This window comes from Microcebus murinus, chromosome 28 (genome assembly GCF_040939455.1).
Source record: "Microcebus murinus isolate Inina chromosome 28, M.murinus_Inina_mat1.0, whole genome shotgun sequence".
NCBI classification, from domain to species: domain Eukaryota; kingdom Metazoa; phylum Chordata; class Mammalia; order Primates; family Cheirogaleidae; genus Microcebus; species Microcebus murinus.
In genome coordinates, this window is record NC_134131.1 from 5,094,675 (window position 1) to 5,109,615 (window position 14,941).

Sequence of the window (14,941 nt, forward strand, 5' to 3'; positions counted from 1 at the left end):
AATTCTGCGTAAGTCAGAAATTTGTGTTATTTTCTATTATAAATATAAACTGGGCAAAATTATTTGAGGGTTCAGGAATGTATCCTTTTCCAATTAACTTAGCTCTTCTAAGAAACTGTGGGGAAGATAGCACAGGGAGGGGCTCATGCGCCACTGGGGAACAGACAAAAGATCTCAGCACCTCCAACCCCCTGGGACAGGTCTACCTGGGCTGGGGTCTGGGGTGCAAAATCACAGCTCTCTTTAAGGACTCCATAAGCCACTTTTCTGAAGTCTACACAACCCGCTATTGGAAGAACCCTGACAGATAACAGAGTCTAGGGTAGTCCGGCAGAGCTTCCCATGGCAAGGGAAACATTATACAGCTGTGCTGCCCCATAGGTAGCCAGCAACCACATGTGGCTATGGAGCATTTGGAATGTCACCAGTGAGAGACTAAGGAATTGAACTTCAATTTTGATTCCATTTTAATTAATTTAAATGAAAATAGCCCCATGTAGCTATGCATACCAAATCAGACCACACAGATCTAATCTAAAGCCCTAATTTGTCTGACAAAGAAGAGGCCCAGAGAACTTCAGTGGCACACAGAGGACCCCAGGGCTAGCCACAAACCCCAAGTACTAATTCTCTACATTGGCACCAGACAAATTTGAGGGTTTTCTAATTGCTTTCATATGCACGAGCCCATCCGAGCCTTTCATCAGCCACATGCGCAGGGACTCAGAGGCGAACACTTGCCCAGGGCCAGAGGGTTAATCCCTGGCAAGCCAGAGCGTGCGATGTGCAGCCCGCTATGCGGTGCTGGCTCACACCTGGGAGCAGGGACACCACCTGGGTAACTAAAGAGCTGACCAACCACAGAAAAGTTGGGCAAGATGCTGGAAGATGATACCTGCCACCAGGACCACTGGAGAATCCGTTCTATGTCACTGGACCCAGTCTTTGACAAAAGGTTTACGCAAATGTCTCCTCGGAGCATTTTATCAGGTTGGAAGCTATAATTTATCTGTTCTATGTTTTATCATAGTGATCATGACCGCCAACAATTAGGGTTCAACTAGCGTGTGGACACCTCTTTAAAATCCTACGTTCACTCTGTCCTCAAGACTTACAGGCAAAGACTCTTCTGTAATTAGAACTGAAGAGTTGCCAACGTGTCCTAATCAGACCCAAATCACTATCTATAAAAATTACTGATTACTAAAAATAAGAATGAAAAAGAGGCTCTGAGATATTATTTTACTAAGTATAGGCACACACAGTACAATTTAAACCTCCACAGTAAGATGGTTGCTAGAAACCAAACCTGTTGGCTGCCTAAGTAGCATTTCATGTTTCTACAGGAACTAAATACAAAAGCCTAATTATGGTTTGATTTAAATGATGTTATCAAAACGCTTCCTGCATGGGGCCAGAGATATAAGTGCTTTTCTCCTTTCATTCCTAGTCGGGGAGTCTGGGTGGGTATTTTCTTGGAGCCACCTCACTCCACAGGGACGAATCCAGCCGGTAAGGAGCAGTTTCTAGAAAAGCAGGGAATGCTGTCAGCAGGGAGCGCAGAGCGTGGCTTTGATCGCAGCTGCAGATCCCACCTGCTTAAAAAGGCAGCCGAAATGATACAACTCCTCATTCCCTTGCTCAAAAACACAAGAAATCAGCAGAGATAAGCCGACGGGGAAAACATTACACAAATCGCTGACCCTGCTGCAGGCAGAGAACTGCCTCTGCTCGGCTTTGATTTCCAGAGCCTGAGCCTGAGGGAGAGGCAGTTTGACTTTCTTCTTTCCTAGTGCTCCCCACGGCAAGGCACATTCGGAGGGAGCCTGGAGGAATACCAAGTGCAGAAGAAAGGAAAATAAATAAATAAATAAACAAGAACACAGGCTAAAGCTGGAGAAGAGCTGCCATCAGCAGCTAGGAAGAAAGATCATATCCCTAGTCAAAAACAACTCGGGTTTGCAGGTTTTTGCTAAAACACACAGAGCCCAGAGCTGTGGCTCTGATCTTTGTCATGCTGTTGTCCTGCTGAGTGAGGCAAATAAGCGTGTGCCATAAGCCTTACTTATGCGTTTTCTAATCCTATTGTTCAGTGTGTGCTCGAAGAAGGAAACAACAACAGGGTTGCCATCCAGGTCCAGGAGGGGAGCTGGAACAGAGCAATGCATGACCAGCAGTTTTTTCCTTGACACAAACACAGATTGTTCTCGGCTTTATAAGCAGCCTATTTGCTGCTTAATGGTCATCCCCAGTGTGCCTTAGAGCAGGGTTCAAAACGAGCCAGCAGGTCAACTGGTGTGTGCCTCAGTCTGTTGTCCCCCGAGCATTCTAGAGCCCCACTACAGCTTCCAAAATTGATCCCGCCACAGTGTGGTCGCTGCTGCCAGCCAGGTGCCACGTTTATTGAGTGCCCAGGATTTGCTGGGCACGTCGCTCGGCCCTAGCAATACAACACTGCGAGAGAAAACCTGACTCCTGCTTGCACGGGGCCTGCAGTCTGGCAGGAAGAAAGCGCAGGGTCCTTTGATCCAGTGTTACAGCCCTTACCCATGAGGCCAGGGCCACAAACTGCCGCCTTCAGAAGCCAGACAGATGGAGTCCCGCAGGCAGGTGGGGTCTGTGGCAGAATGGAGAGCACTTGTCCCGCATAATGGAGACAGCTGGCCCCGGCTCCAGCCAATTGCTACCACGTGGGGATGTGGGCCCGGCAACTGCCAGAACTTCCGTTCTTCCGAGAGCAGCTGTAAATCCAGACTTTTACATAAAATCTTCCAATTTTTAAGTGTTGACAACCAATTTAAAGTCTTTAAAAACTTACCAAGAGCCAAATGTGACCCAAGGGCCACTAGCTTGCAACTTTTACATCCGCAGACTTAGTTGCATCTTCCAGATTCCCTAAGGTGTTCTACAGATCCCAGCACAGACTCACTACACCAGCGACCAGTTTGCTACTGCTGTCACACCCAGCACAAACTGAGATTTGCCTCAAGTCGTGTCCCTGCCTAGTACCTCTGCCTCTGTGTTTAGTCACATCCCAGCCATCTTTAGTTCCCTGTCCAAGACCCCCACTCCACTAACCCTGCAGACCAGCCTGGGTCCCCTTCTCTGAATCACTACATTTCTTATAACTAGATCACAGGCAATGGGGCAGGCATTCACGCAGCAATCCTCTAATTGTTCCCTTTGATGTCTTGTCTCCCTGACCAGACAAAAACACTAAAGCTCAAATACAAACCACTTGTAGTGTTTATCAGGAGGTCACATGCTCTGGAAGACAACAAAGGACTGACTGACCACATTAAGTTGGTTAAGAGCTCAGGCCCTGGGTTACTTAATCTCTCTGAGCCTCAGTTTCCATATTTGTAACCTAGGGCAATAATAAAATGGGTGCATAATCCTCATTTATATGGAGCCTGTGAGATCGACAGAGAGATACTGTATACAAAGCACTTAGCAAATGCTTGCATGCAGTAAGCACTTGATAAATGCCAGCTACTATTATTATAGACTGATTGCCTAACTCAGCCAATGCTATTGTTAAACCCAGCATTGTATCAATGGGGCTTTGTTCTTAGCAAATATTACTGACCACTTACTCAGTATTACTATGTTCTAAACAAACTGCATGTGTAGCTTATCTAATTTTCCTAATTCTCCCCCAGTTTATGGATAGCTGAAGCACAGAGAGTTTCAATGGCTTGTCCAAGGCCGGACAGAGTAGAGACCTGAAGCTGCCAACTGGCTTGAGTGCCCACACTCCTAACTGTGATACTTTACGACCTCGCTACATTTCTAATGGCAGGGGACAGTTTTCTGACCTCAGTCTTCCCAAATCAAAAACAGGATTTGGCTTTGTGGACCAAGGCTTAAGATGGCAGAATGATCAGGGCCTGGCTTGGGCCAGACTACAGCTCAGAAGTTCCAGGAAGGAGTTTGCTTCTGTTTGACTGTGGCCTGTCCGTTTGTTCAATAAATTAAACATGATGTGGAAAAGATAAAAACGTCCAAAAAGTACCATAAGATTATAGAAGGAAAAAACTGTGATATAGAGTAATACAAACGACAAAGGTGTTTTGCTGATCACAGAAAAAACAAAAACTGAAGAGGGAATCAGAACATTATGTCTAGCCTCCAACATCCACACAGAAGGCGGAAAGAGGCAAATGTGACTCGCTGAACTTTTGAAAAGACGAAGGAGGAGAGTGATGAAACCATAGATCATGAACTCAAAATCCATGAACTGTAGACAGGTAAGCGATGAAGTAGGTGAGCCCCAGAAGACACTGGGGGTTCACAACACTGATACCATCCTTTGGACTAGCCTAAGCCTGGGAACCCTGTGCAGAGATTGTGTCAAGGCATATGACAGTGTCCCATGGTCTCTCTGTGGGCAAAAACAGAGCAGGAGGTTTATAATTATGCTGCTGTCTGGACTCACGTTTGACCTTAGAACTGAGACCGATGTCAACCTAAAGGAAGGTATCTAGTGAAAGAGTGCAAAGTTCTGAATTCAGCCTTTCTCATTCAACATTCTATTCACTATCTTAGGTGAAAACACAGAATCCTCATTCTGATTTCATAAGTACAGAAGCCATATCTAATTCTTCTTCAGTTCCCCCGTGCCTGATCTTGTGCTTAGGATACAATAAATGCTGCTGCAAAAATGATTACTGATTATATTCCAGGAGTCAAGTTTATAAATAGTGTTACAAAGGTACAAAGATCAGAAAATAACCTAGGTGAAAGATTCTAATTTCAAAAACATTATAATGGGTGGAGGGGATACACCAAACCCAACATGGTGAAACTGAGGGACCAATGCAGATCTTCAACAGCCAGTACAGAAGAGAATTATACTTAATGAAGAAAGTCTGAGACAAGGATTTTAAGAGTTTCAGCTAATTATAAACCGAGAATAAGTAGTGCTTTAAGGTTTCTAATAAGTAGATAACTGACAATGTCATAGCAATGGCTCCTCTCTACTCCCTGGCCAGACCTAAAGGATTACATTTAACCTGGGGGATACTACAAAGGGCCTGACCCCACCCCACCCCACCCCACCCCAAAATGGAGGGGGTACTGGCAAAGTAGAGTTTGCCTAAAAAGAGACCAAGATGGGCAAAAAGTGGGAAATTTTTGATCTATTAATATAAGAATAATTTAAAGGCAAAAGAGGTTGATCTGGAAGTCTTAGAAGGGATACAACAGTAACCCGCCAGAGAGCTGAAGACAGACATTTGAAGAGAGAACTGTCGTATTCCATATGGGTCCAGAATTAAAACTCATGAGAAGAAAGTAGATTTCAGTCCACTTTATTTGAGACAGAGTCGCCTGCCGCCCGGGCTAGAGTGCAGTGGTGTCATCATAGCTCTCACTACAACCTCAAACTCCTGGGTTCAAGTGGTCCTCCTGCCTCAGCCTCCAGAGTAGCCGGGGCTACAGGCACGCATCACCACCCTCGGCTAGTTTTTTTTTTTTATTTTTTTAGTAGAGATAAGGGTCTCACTCTTGCTTGGGCTGGTCTCCAACCTCTGAGCTCTAGCAATTGCCCATCTGGGCCTCCCTGAGTGCTGGAATTACAGGCATGAGCCACCGCAGCCTGACCTTTAGACCACTTTAAAGGAGAACCTTGAAATGATCTAAGCTGCTTCACAGTAGAAGCATTCTCTCATTCATTAGTGAGTTCGCAGGCCATGGAGTTGTTCATGCTAAGGCTAAGGAATCACAGAGTGGTAACAGGGCAGAGGAAATTGATCCACAAAATAAAGGCTTAGAAAAGAGACTTTGCCAGTCTTTTCAATTCTATAACTGGCTGCACTGCAGATGGTCATCACCAAGAAAAGTAATGTCAGTGTTTGCTTCCAGTCTTACAATGGAGAGAGAATTCTGTTGAGGTCGTTAGAGACAGCTTAAAGCAAAATATAACATTTGTGGTAGAGAAAATGGGAATGCACAAAGGCCATGAGAAGCTGGAGTTCATGGCAAATTTGGGAAATGGTGAGTGGATCTATTGGCAGGAGAGAGAGAGGGTGCCTGATCAGCAGGAGTGAGGGAGAAAGCGTAGAAGACGGGGAGAAGGACACAGAGGGTCTTGAACCCAGCTCAGCTCAGGCATTTAGGCTTTTATCTTGCAGGCAAAGGGGGATCAAAGGGAAATTGTTGAGAACTTCTGAGGGAGACAGTCATGATCAAGATGGCATCTCAGAATGGACTGGCATTACTGTAGAAAAAAACAAAAAGGGAATGAGACTGTAGCGGCAAGGAAAACAGAGGACACTCTGGCAGGAAACGAGGACATACAGGCCTGAACTCAAGGAAAGCTATAAGACCGGAAAGAAGGATTTATCTGAAGGAGATAGGAGACGAAGAATTAAAAGGACTGGTGGTTGATTCAACGTGGAGTAGAGAATCAAGACAGAAACACATGACTCAGGGAACCCAAACATGTCAACCTGCATAACAAGACCAAAAAAACAAAAAAATCTAAAGTCACAACTGGTTCCCAAATTACTGATTCATCACAGCTTTATATCATATGTTCAAAGCATATTGTTCTCTCTCTCTCTCTCTCTTCCCCCCGCAGATATAAGATTTTGTAATTATGTTTGAATTTACTGGAAACCAGTCAACAAAAGTTTATTGAAGAAGTGTTCATAAAATTAAATCTTCCAAGGATAAAAAGATGATATACCAGGCAAATACTAATCAAAAGCAAGCTGGGACAGCCATGTTAGTATCAGACAAAACAGACTGTAAGGCAGAAAGAATTACTGGTGATAAAGAAGGCTACTACATAATAAAAATTTTAATTTACCAGGGAGATATAAAAATTATAAATTAATACCAAAAATAACATGCCTCAAAATATAAAATAAAAACTGACAGGTCTACAGGAAGAAACTGACAAGACTGCCAACAACGTAGGAGATTTTCACACATCTCTTTCAATTCAAAAACTGACAGAAGAAACAAACAAAATAAATCAGTGAGGATATAAAAAACTTTTATATCCAACTGACAAGTTTCATCCAATGGACAGACACAGAACACAACAGCTAACAATTAGAAAATAAACATTACTTTCAAGAAAAAAATTTTAAATTCATGAAAACTGACTACATGCTAGACAAAAAATTAATCTTAACAAATTTCAAAAGAATGGTATAATTCTGTGACAGACATGCAACTAAGGTAGACATCAGTAACAAATGTATTACTATAAAAAATCGATAAACTTAGAAAGGAGAAACATATTTCTAAACATTTCATGAGCAAAATCAGAAAATGTGTGGAATGGAATAGTAATGAAAATTCAGTTTCATTTCAAAACCTATAAGATATAAAGCTGATACTTGGAGGAAAATTTATAGTCTTTAATGAAGGAAGGTTCAATGTTAATGAGTTACAGCTATGCACATCTACATAAGAAGTCAGGAAAAAAGCACAATAATCCTCCCAAATGTAGATGGAATAAAATGATACAGATAAAAGCAAAAAAGTAATAAAATAGAAGACAAACATAAATAGAAAGGATCGAGAGAACAAAATATTGGTTCTTTGATAAGCTAATCAAATATACCCTCTTGCAAAATTAATTTAAAAACAAAACAGTGAGCACAAATATTAGGATTGTAAAAGAAGACAATTACAGATGCTGTGGAGAACAGTTAAGAGTAAATAAAAATAACTCTCTCAGAAAGTTTGAAAATTTAGAAGTAGATAAAGTTCTAGAAAAACATACCTTATCAAAACTGACTCAAAGAGAAATAAAGAACCAGAATAGTCCTATGACAATTAGAAAATGAGAATCGATAGTTAAAAATCTTCCCACAAAGAAAGCAAGCCAAGATGGCTTTTTTGGTGAATACTACTGAAGATTCAAGGAATAGATTATTTCAATCTTACATAAACTATTTCAGAGAATAGAAAAAGCAATACTCCCCAACTCATCTTATCAGGCTAGCATGACCTTGATAATAAATTCAGGAAAGGATTGTACAAGAATGGAAAATTATAGACCAGTCTCTCTTCGCCCCCTTCCTGGAGTGTGCACATATGTGTGTGCGTGTGCATGCACACACACACACACATACAGCTTGCACGCCAAATCCAGCATCATATTTAAATAATACATTGTAATCAAGATGGATTTATCCCAGGAATGCAAGGCCTAATATAAGAGTTAGACATTTTACAAATGCCATTCATTACGTTAATAGCTTAAATTAGGAGAAAAATCTTAAGATTTTTCAAAAGGATGAGGGAAAAAACACAAAATTCAATAACTATTTGAGATAAAAAAAACTCCTTGCTAACTAAGAATAATAGGAACCTTTCTTAACTTGATAAAGGCTATTTATAAAAGCAAACATCATATTTAATGATGAAGTGTTGAAAGCATTTTCTTAAAGATAAAGAACAAGATAGGGAAATATATTACCACTGTATCTATTCAGCATTGTACCGGAGGGCCTAGGCCAGTGCAAGAAGATGAAGAAGAAAAAAAGAAAAAGAAAACAGATAATAATGTTTGGAAAGGAAAAAACCTGTCATTATTTGCATTACTATTGCCTATACAGAAAAGTGAACAGAAACTATATGTAAGAGTTAACAGCAGAATTTAGCAAGGTAGCTGGATACAAAATCAATATTAAAAAGTGAACTGCATTTCTGTACCCAGTCATGCATCACATGACAATGTTCTGGTCAATGATGGACCACACATGATGGTGGTCCCATAATATTATGACACTGTATTTTTACTATACCTTTTCTATGTCTACATGTGTTTAGATACACAAATTTTTACTATACCTTTTCTATGTCTACATGTGTTTATTTACCACTGTGTCACAACTGCCTACAGTATTGAGTACAGGAACATCCTGTGTCGGTTTGTAGCCTGCAAGCAATACTATCTAGCATGGGTGTGTAGTAGGCTATACTATCTAGGTTTGTGTAAGTACACTTTATAGTATTTGCACAATGAAATCACCTGATGATGCAATTCTCAGAATGTATCTCCATCATTAAGCAATGCACAACTATAAACAGTATGTAAATATTTTTTTAAAAGATATCATTTATAATAACAACCAAAATATAAAGCAATAAATCTAGCAAAGGATATGGAAGCCTTTTATGGAAAAAAATTATAAAATTTTATTGAAAGACATTAAAGAAAACTTAAATGGAGTCATATCATGTTATTGGAAAGAGGGACTAAATGTTTTAGTCTCTCCAACGTGATTAATAGATTCAAAGCAATTCCAATCGAAATGTTTTTCATGGGACTTGACAAGCTAATTCTAAGATACAAAGCTTCAATAATTAAGAAAGTATGGTATTGGCACATGACAGACAAGTAAATCAGTGGAACTGAATAGACAACCCAGAAACAGAGCTACGCATACATGTAAACTTGATTTATGACCATGAACATTGCAGGATGCATGAGGAAAGGACAGACTGTTTAATAAATGAAGCCAGGATAAGGTTATCCACATGGGAAAAATGAAACTGGATCTCCTATCTCACAACATTTAAAAAATCAATTCCAGGTGGATTGAGGACTTAAATGCTAAACGCAAAAGAACAAAAATTTTAGAAGATATTACAGGATAATATCTTCATGCCATCCAAATCATAAAAACTTTCTTAAACAAGAAACAAAAAGCATACCCATAAAGGAATATATTGACAAATTCTACAACATTAAAATTAAAAACTTCTGTTTATAAAGACACTACGAGAAGACTGAAAAATAAACTATAAACTGGCAGAAAATGTTTACAACATATTTAACCAATAAAAGACTAACATCTAGAATATTGGAAGAATCCTATAAATCAAAAAGAAAGAGAGCTCTATTGAAAGATGGGGAATACAACAGACATTTCACAGTAGAAGAAACACCAATGGCTCATAAATACGTGAAAAGATACTCAGCTTCACTAGTAATCAGGGAAATGCAAATTAAAATTAAATGCAAATTAAAATCATAAGAGCACTTTCACACGCTTTCGGATTGTCAAATCTTAAAATCTGAACAAAATATAAGTGTTGGCATGAAGACGGAATCAGGGGAATTTTCATACATTGCCAATGGGAGTATAAGTAAAAATAAATTGGTACAACCTCTCTGGAAAACAGTTCATATTATCTAGTAAAGTCTCACCTACAATTGTCCCTCAAATCCTGGTGAGTCCATTCCCAGGTATAGGGCTTACCCAGAGAGTTGGGCCAGTGCACCATGAGACACATATAGTGATGGTCAGAGCAGCATTTTCCTAATAACCCAACTAGAAACCATTTATCAACAGCACAATGTACAGAACAATAGATAAACAAATTACAGCGTATTCAGACAATGGGACAGTACACCTCAGGGGAAAAAAGAGAATAAACTACAACTCTATGCACCATCACAGATAAATCTAAAAAAATAAAAACAGGCCGGGCGCGGTGGCTCACGCCTGTAATCCTAGCTCTCTGGGAGGCCGAGGCGGGCGGATTGCTCGAGGTCAGGAGTTCGAAACCAGCCTGAGCAAGAGCGAGACCCCGTCTCTACTATAAATAGAAAGAAATTAATTGGCCAACTAATATATATATAGAAAAAATTAGCCGGGCATGGTGGCGCATGCCTGTAGTCCCAGCCACTTGGGAGGCTGAGGCAGGAGGATTGCTTGAGCCCAGGAGTTTGAGGTTGCTGTGAGCTAGGCTGACGCCACGGCACTCACTCTAGCCTAGGCAACAAAGCGAGACTCTGTCTCAAAAAAAAAAAAAAAAAAAAAAAAAAAAAAAAAAAAAAAAATTAAGAGAAAGAAACAAGTAACAGAAGAACACATACCTGATCCCACTTACATAAAGTTCAAAAGCGAACAAAACTAAAAACTAAACTTGAGACACATACATGAATGGCCAAACCATAGGAATTAGCACAAGATTAAGGGTTGTGGTTACCAGAGGCAGATACAATTGAGACTGATTCCATAGGGAATCTCTAGGAAATTGGTAATGTTCTATTTTTTAAGATTGGTGGTAGGTATACAGTTTTTTAGAGTTATGGACTAAAGTACAGATCACCCCCAAAATGCTAAGTTCTATAGACAGAAGAATTTCTCAAACAAAAGCTAATACCCTGAGAATTATTTTTCCCAAATTAGGTTTTATGGTTCATTCAGCTGTGCAAGCCACAAACCGAGGCATCATCCTCCACGTCCATCCCTCACAAAAGACACTATTAATAATAGCCTTCCAACTGGCCTAAAAAGCTCTTCACACTAACCCCAGTGATCTTCCTCCATCATATGCTGAAAATCCTTCACTGGCTTCCCAGTGCTCTCAAAATAAGGATAAACTTTCTCAACATTACTTAAAAAATACTGTACAGTCTGGGCCCTGACTACATTCTCAGCCTTATCTTGACTCCTCCCCAAATACATACACCCTTTCTCTGTATTCTAGCCACCACAGCCTTCTTTCAATTTCTTGAACACAAAGAAAATTCCCTCCTGCTACAGGGCCTTTGCACATGGTGGATCTACTACATCTTCCTGAAGTCCCTTCTCATTAATCCCACTTGCACTTCAGTACTCAAAGCAGACATTTCCCAGGGAATCCTCCCCTGCCAGACCTCCTCCTCCTCCTATTCCCCTACCAGACTAGGTCAGCTATCACATGCCCTCAGGGCAGAGGAATCTTTTCTTTTGCAGAACTTTCCAAGGTTTTAACTTTGCTTTTCATATATGTGATTATTTGATTAAATCCTCTGTCTCCATTCAATCATACGTTTTATAAGGGTAGGAGCTATACCTGGTTTTTGTTTACCAAAACACAGGCCCAGCATCTTAGCACAGAACCTTCCACATAGCAGGAGCTCATAACTATTTGTTGAATGAATGGATTGATGAACAGACACTCAAGTCCTAAAGCAGTCACCATTTAAAAAACACCACTACCACCACTTACGATAATAGGACCCCAAAAGATATGAAACAAAGTCAATACCTGACATAACTTCACTTTCAAGCCTCAAAAAAGAGCCCATCTCACACTGGCAGGGAGATCTTTGAAATAGTATGATTAATAGCTGGGTATGGTGGTGTGTGTGTGTAGTCCCAGCCACTTAGAAGGCCGAGGCAGGGGGATTGCTGGAGCCCAGGAGTTCTAGTCTGCAGTGAGCTATGATCATGCCACTGTACTCCAGCCCAGGCAGCAAAGTGAGATCCTGCCTCTAAAATAAATAAAATAATTTTCAAAAAGAGAATGAAATTGTATGATTTAACAGAAACATGTTACATTGACCTATACAGCAGATGGCAAAATCCGTGAGGTTTTTAAAAAACACAACTGTTCGCACACCAACCTGCAGCAAGGTTGAATCTTTCTGATAAAAAGGCAAAATAAGCTTAGAATTTACCATGTGAACACTTTAGATTTGAAATCTGCATCTGAAACTGGGGAAGTTTCTGAAACATAAGGATGTGGACTGCAGCTGCATTCAGAACACAAGCTTCACAACCTGAGCCCTGAAAGCTTGATTTTTATGATTAATCCAGTACCTCACATGGAGTAAAGATCCCTTGCCAATAGTTTTATTCAGATGTCTTTAGTTTATACAGCGTTAAGTGATGTCCTTTTAACTGTTGTGTCCATTAAAACAAGTAGACAGGACATATGCTGACAACTGTAATTTTCAACATCAAGTTGAAACTGAAGTCAATTTCTTCTAGTAAGAGCTAAACCCTTATTTTCCTGGAGCATTAGGATATTCTAGGGATAGAAATAAAACCTAAATTGGCTGGCAAGCTTACCTGGAATGTCACAAGCGTACTTAATATTTTATATGAGAAGGTGTTTTATTCTTTGCTTAAAGAAAAGTGCCTTTGGGTTCTAACAAAGTATCAAAAATGACATCCCCAAGGAATGACTCTAGGTGTGTATGTGCCCTGCGTTTATATGGCAAAAAAAAAAAAAAGAGTCGGGAGAAAAGACAATCAATAGAAGAGACATCACTTTGCACAATACACTGTCGTCCCACATAATTATAAATCTAGGAGGTAAAGTGATATGTCATCCACCACAAGACTAAGGGCAGACCAACTAAACAAAAGGCAAACACGCCATGCTATTAGAGGTGTGCCCTGTCGCCTGATGTGTTGTTCTACAACTCAGAGAACACGTGCACATCAAAGACTTCTAATGACCCGGTCTCTTCTTTCTGCTATGTAATTTCATATAAATAATAAAATGGTACACCAAAAAGATGAGAGAAACTCCACATTTGTGATATCGAATTACTACTTGACTTAAATGCTAAGTTCATGTTTGAGAAAACTCAAACAAGCACTGGTAATTATCTAATTATTATGTTTATTTCACTTCATTCAGGGTCTAAGGGCTTTCTTTTTTCATTCATTTATTTGTCTAGTTTGGCCTTGAATGAAGACCACCACACTTTTTACTTTAGTTGTTTCTATAAGAGTGTTACATTTGAGAAAAACATTTAACAAGCATTTATTATAAGTTCTTAAAGTGCATTTCTACATTCACTGTAAAACATACAAAAAAAAGTATAAAATAGAGAGGGTTCCCATGAGTCTACAAACTAGAGATAACTTTTCTTAACATTAATGTGCTTCTTTCTGGGATTTTGTTCTGTGAATATATCTTTTTAATGTGATCAAGCCAGTTCAACATATATAGCTTTATATATATATCTGTTTTTTGCCATTTAGCTTTCCAGTTATGATTTTTCATGACAGTATAATATCGTTGCCTCCTAAACGACAATTTCCTATTAACCCTCCCAGACACCGGGCTCCCTGATACAGAAACCCAACATTGATACTATCTCCAGCACTGAGAACAATGCCTGCCATAACAGGTGCTCAATACATTTTGGATTTAATCAGACTCTAATTAGATGAACCACAAAGAGCAGAAATATTTATAGTTTAAATATTTCAGATGAACACAGTTTGATCTAGGAAAAACTGTCATTCACAGGTACCTATTCATGGGCAACAGGATTAAACTGAATGATTATACATGATATCCTTCGGTTTCATCACAGATCACTCAATCTGACTCTTGCTCAGGCATATAATCTGGAGAAGATGCCGGCCTGGGGACATCCTAGAATTGAGGGGTGGAGCCCCTTCTTTCTCAGCTGGCTCCCATTCTCTGTCTCTGTACATGTAGTCACCACATGGATACAGGTCCTGAAATGGCTAATTCTTGAGTCCGATTCCTCAGGGATACTGTTTGGCAGCCCCAATACCACATGCTGGGCCCATATTGCCAAGCAGGTAACATGCAAGTGATCCAATCATCTACACATCCAACCATCCACACACATCTCTCTCTCTTATTATACACCTCCTATCCATGCTGACTTTCTCACCCCTAGGTAAATAAGCATTCCCAGAAAGTTATATGTTTCCTTTGTCATTTATCTGGATACAGAACGTCTGTGTATATAAGCACATATGTCCTTGTTTTGTGACTACTATATATATATATAAAGAGTAAAACCCTCTTGTAGGACACCAAAGGTCCTACAAGAGGGTTTATTATTTTTTCTCTCTTTTTCTTTTCTTACATATTGTGCAACCCCCTTCGGAGCCCACGGCACACAGGTAAGGAGGCTGGGCAATGGTTTGGGGCTGTGGCTTACTCTGGCATGGGAACACTATGACAGGCCCACAGAGAAGGGCATGCCATAAATCCATTTCCATGCTCATAGGTTTAATAACATGTAAACAGACAGCAAAACTGCTTCTTTTCATTGCCTAAAAAAATTTTCAATGCAATGAGCATGTACCAAGTGTCATTAATAAGTGTCAGGCAGTTTGCTAGGTGCTGAGGTACCAACTTGAATAAGATCTCTGTCCTTTAGGACATTAACAGTCCAGATTTCTTTGAGTCCTTTTTCCTT

General features: G+C 40.0%; 1 protein-coding gene and 1 non-coding gene across 2 annotated transcripts in view; both read right to left on the reverse strand.

Moving 5' to 3' along the window:
* SHQ1 (SHQ1, H/ACA ribonucleoprotein assembly factor) overlaps nt 1-14,941 on the reverse strand; it is a 96,997-nt gene that overhangs the window by 21,108 nt on the left and 60,948 nt on the right. The window lies entirely within an intron of this gene.
* On the reverse strand, nt 14,607-14,743 carry LOC142865035 (small nucleolar RNA SNORA42/SNORA80 family). The gene has a single exon (XR_012915337.1). It is a non-coding gene; the product is annotated as a small nucleolar RNA SNORA42/SNORA80 family (small nucleolar RNA).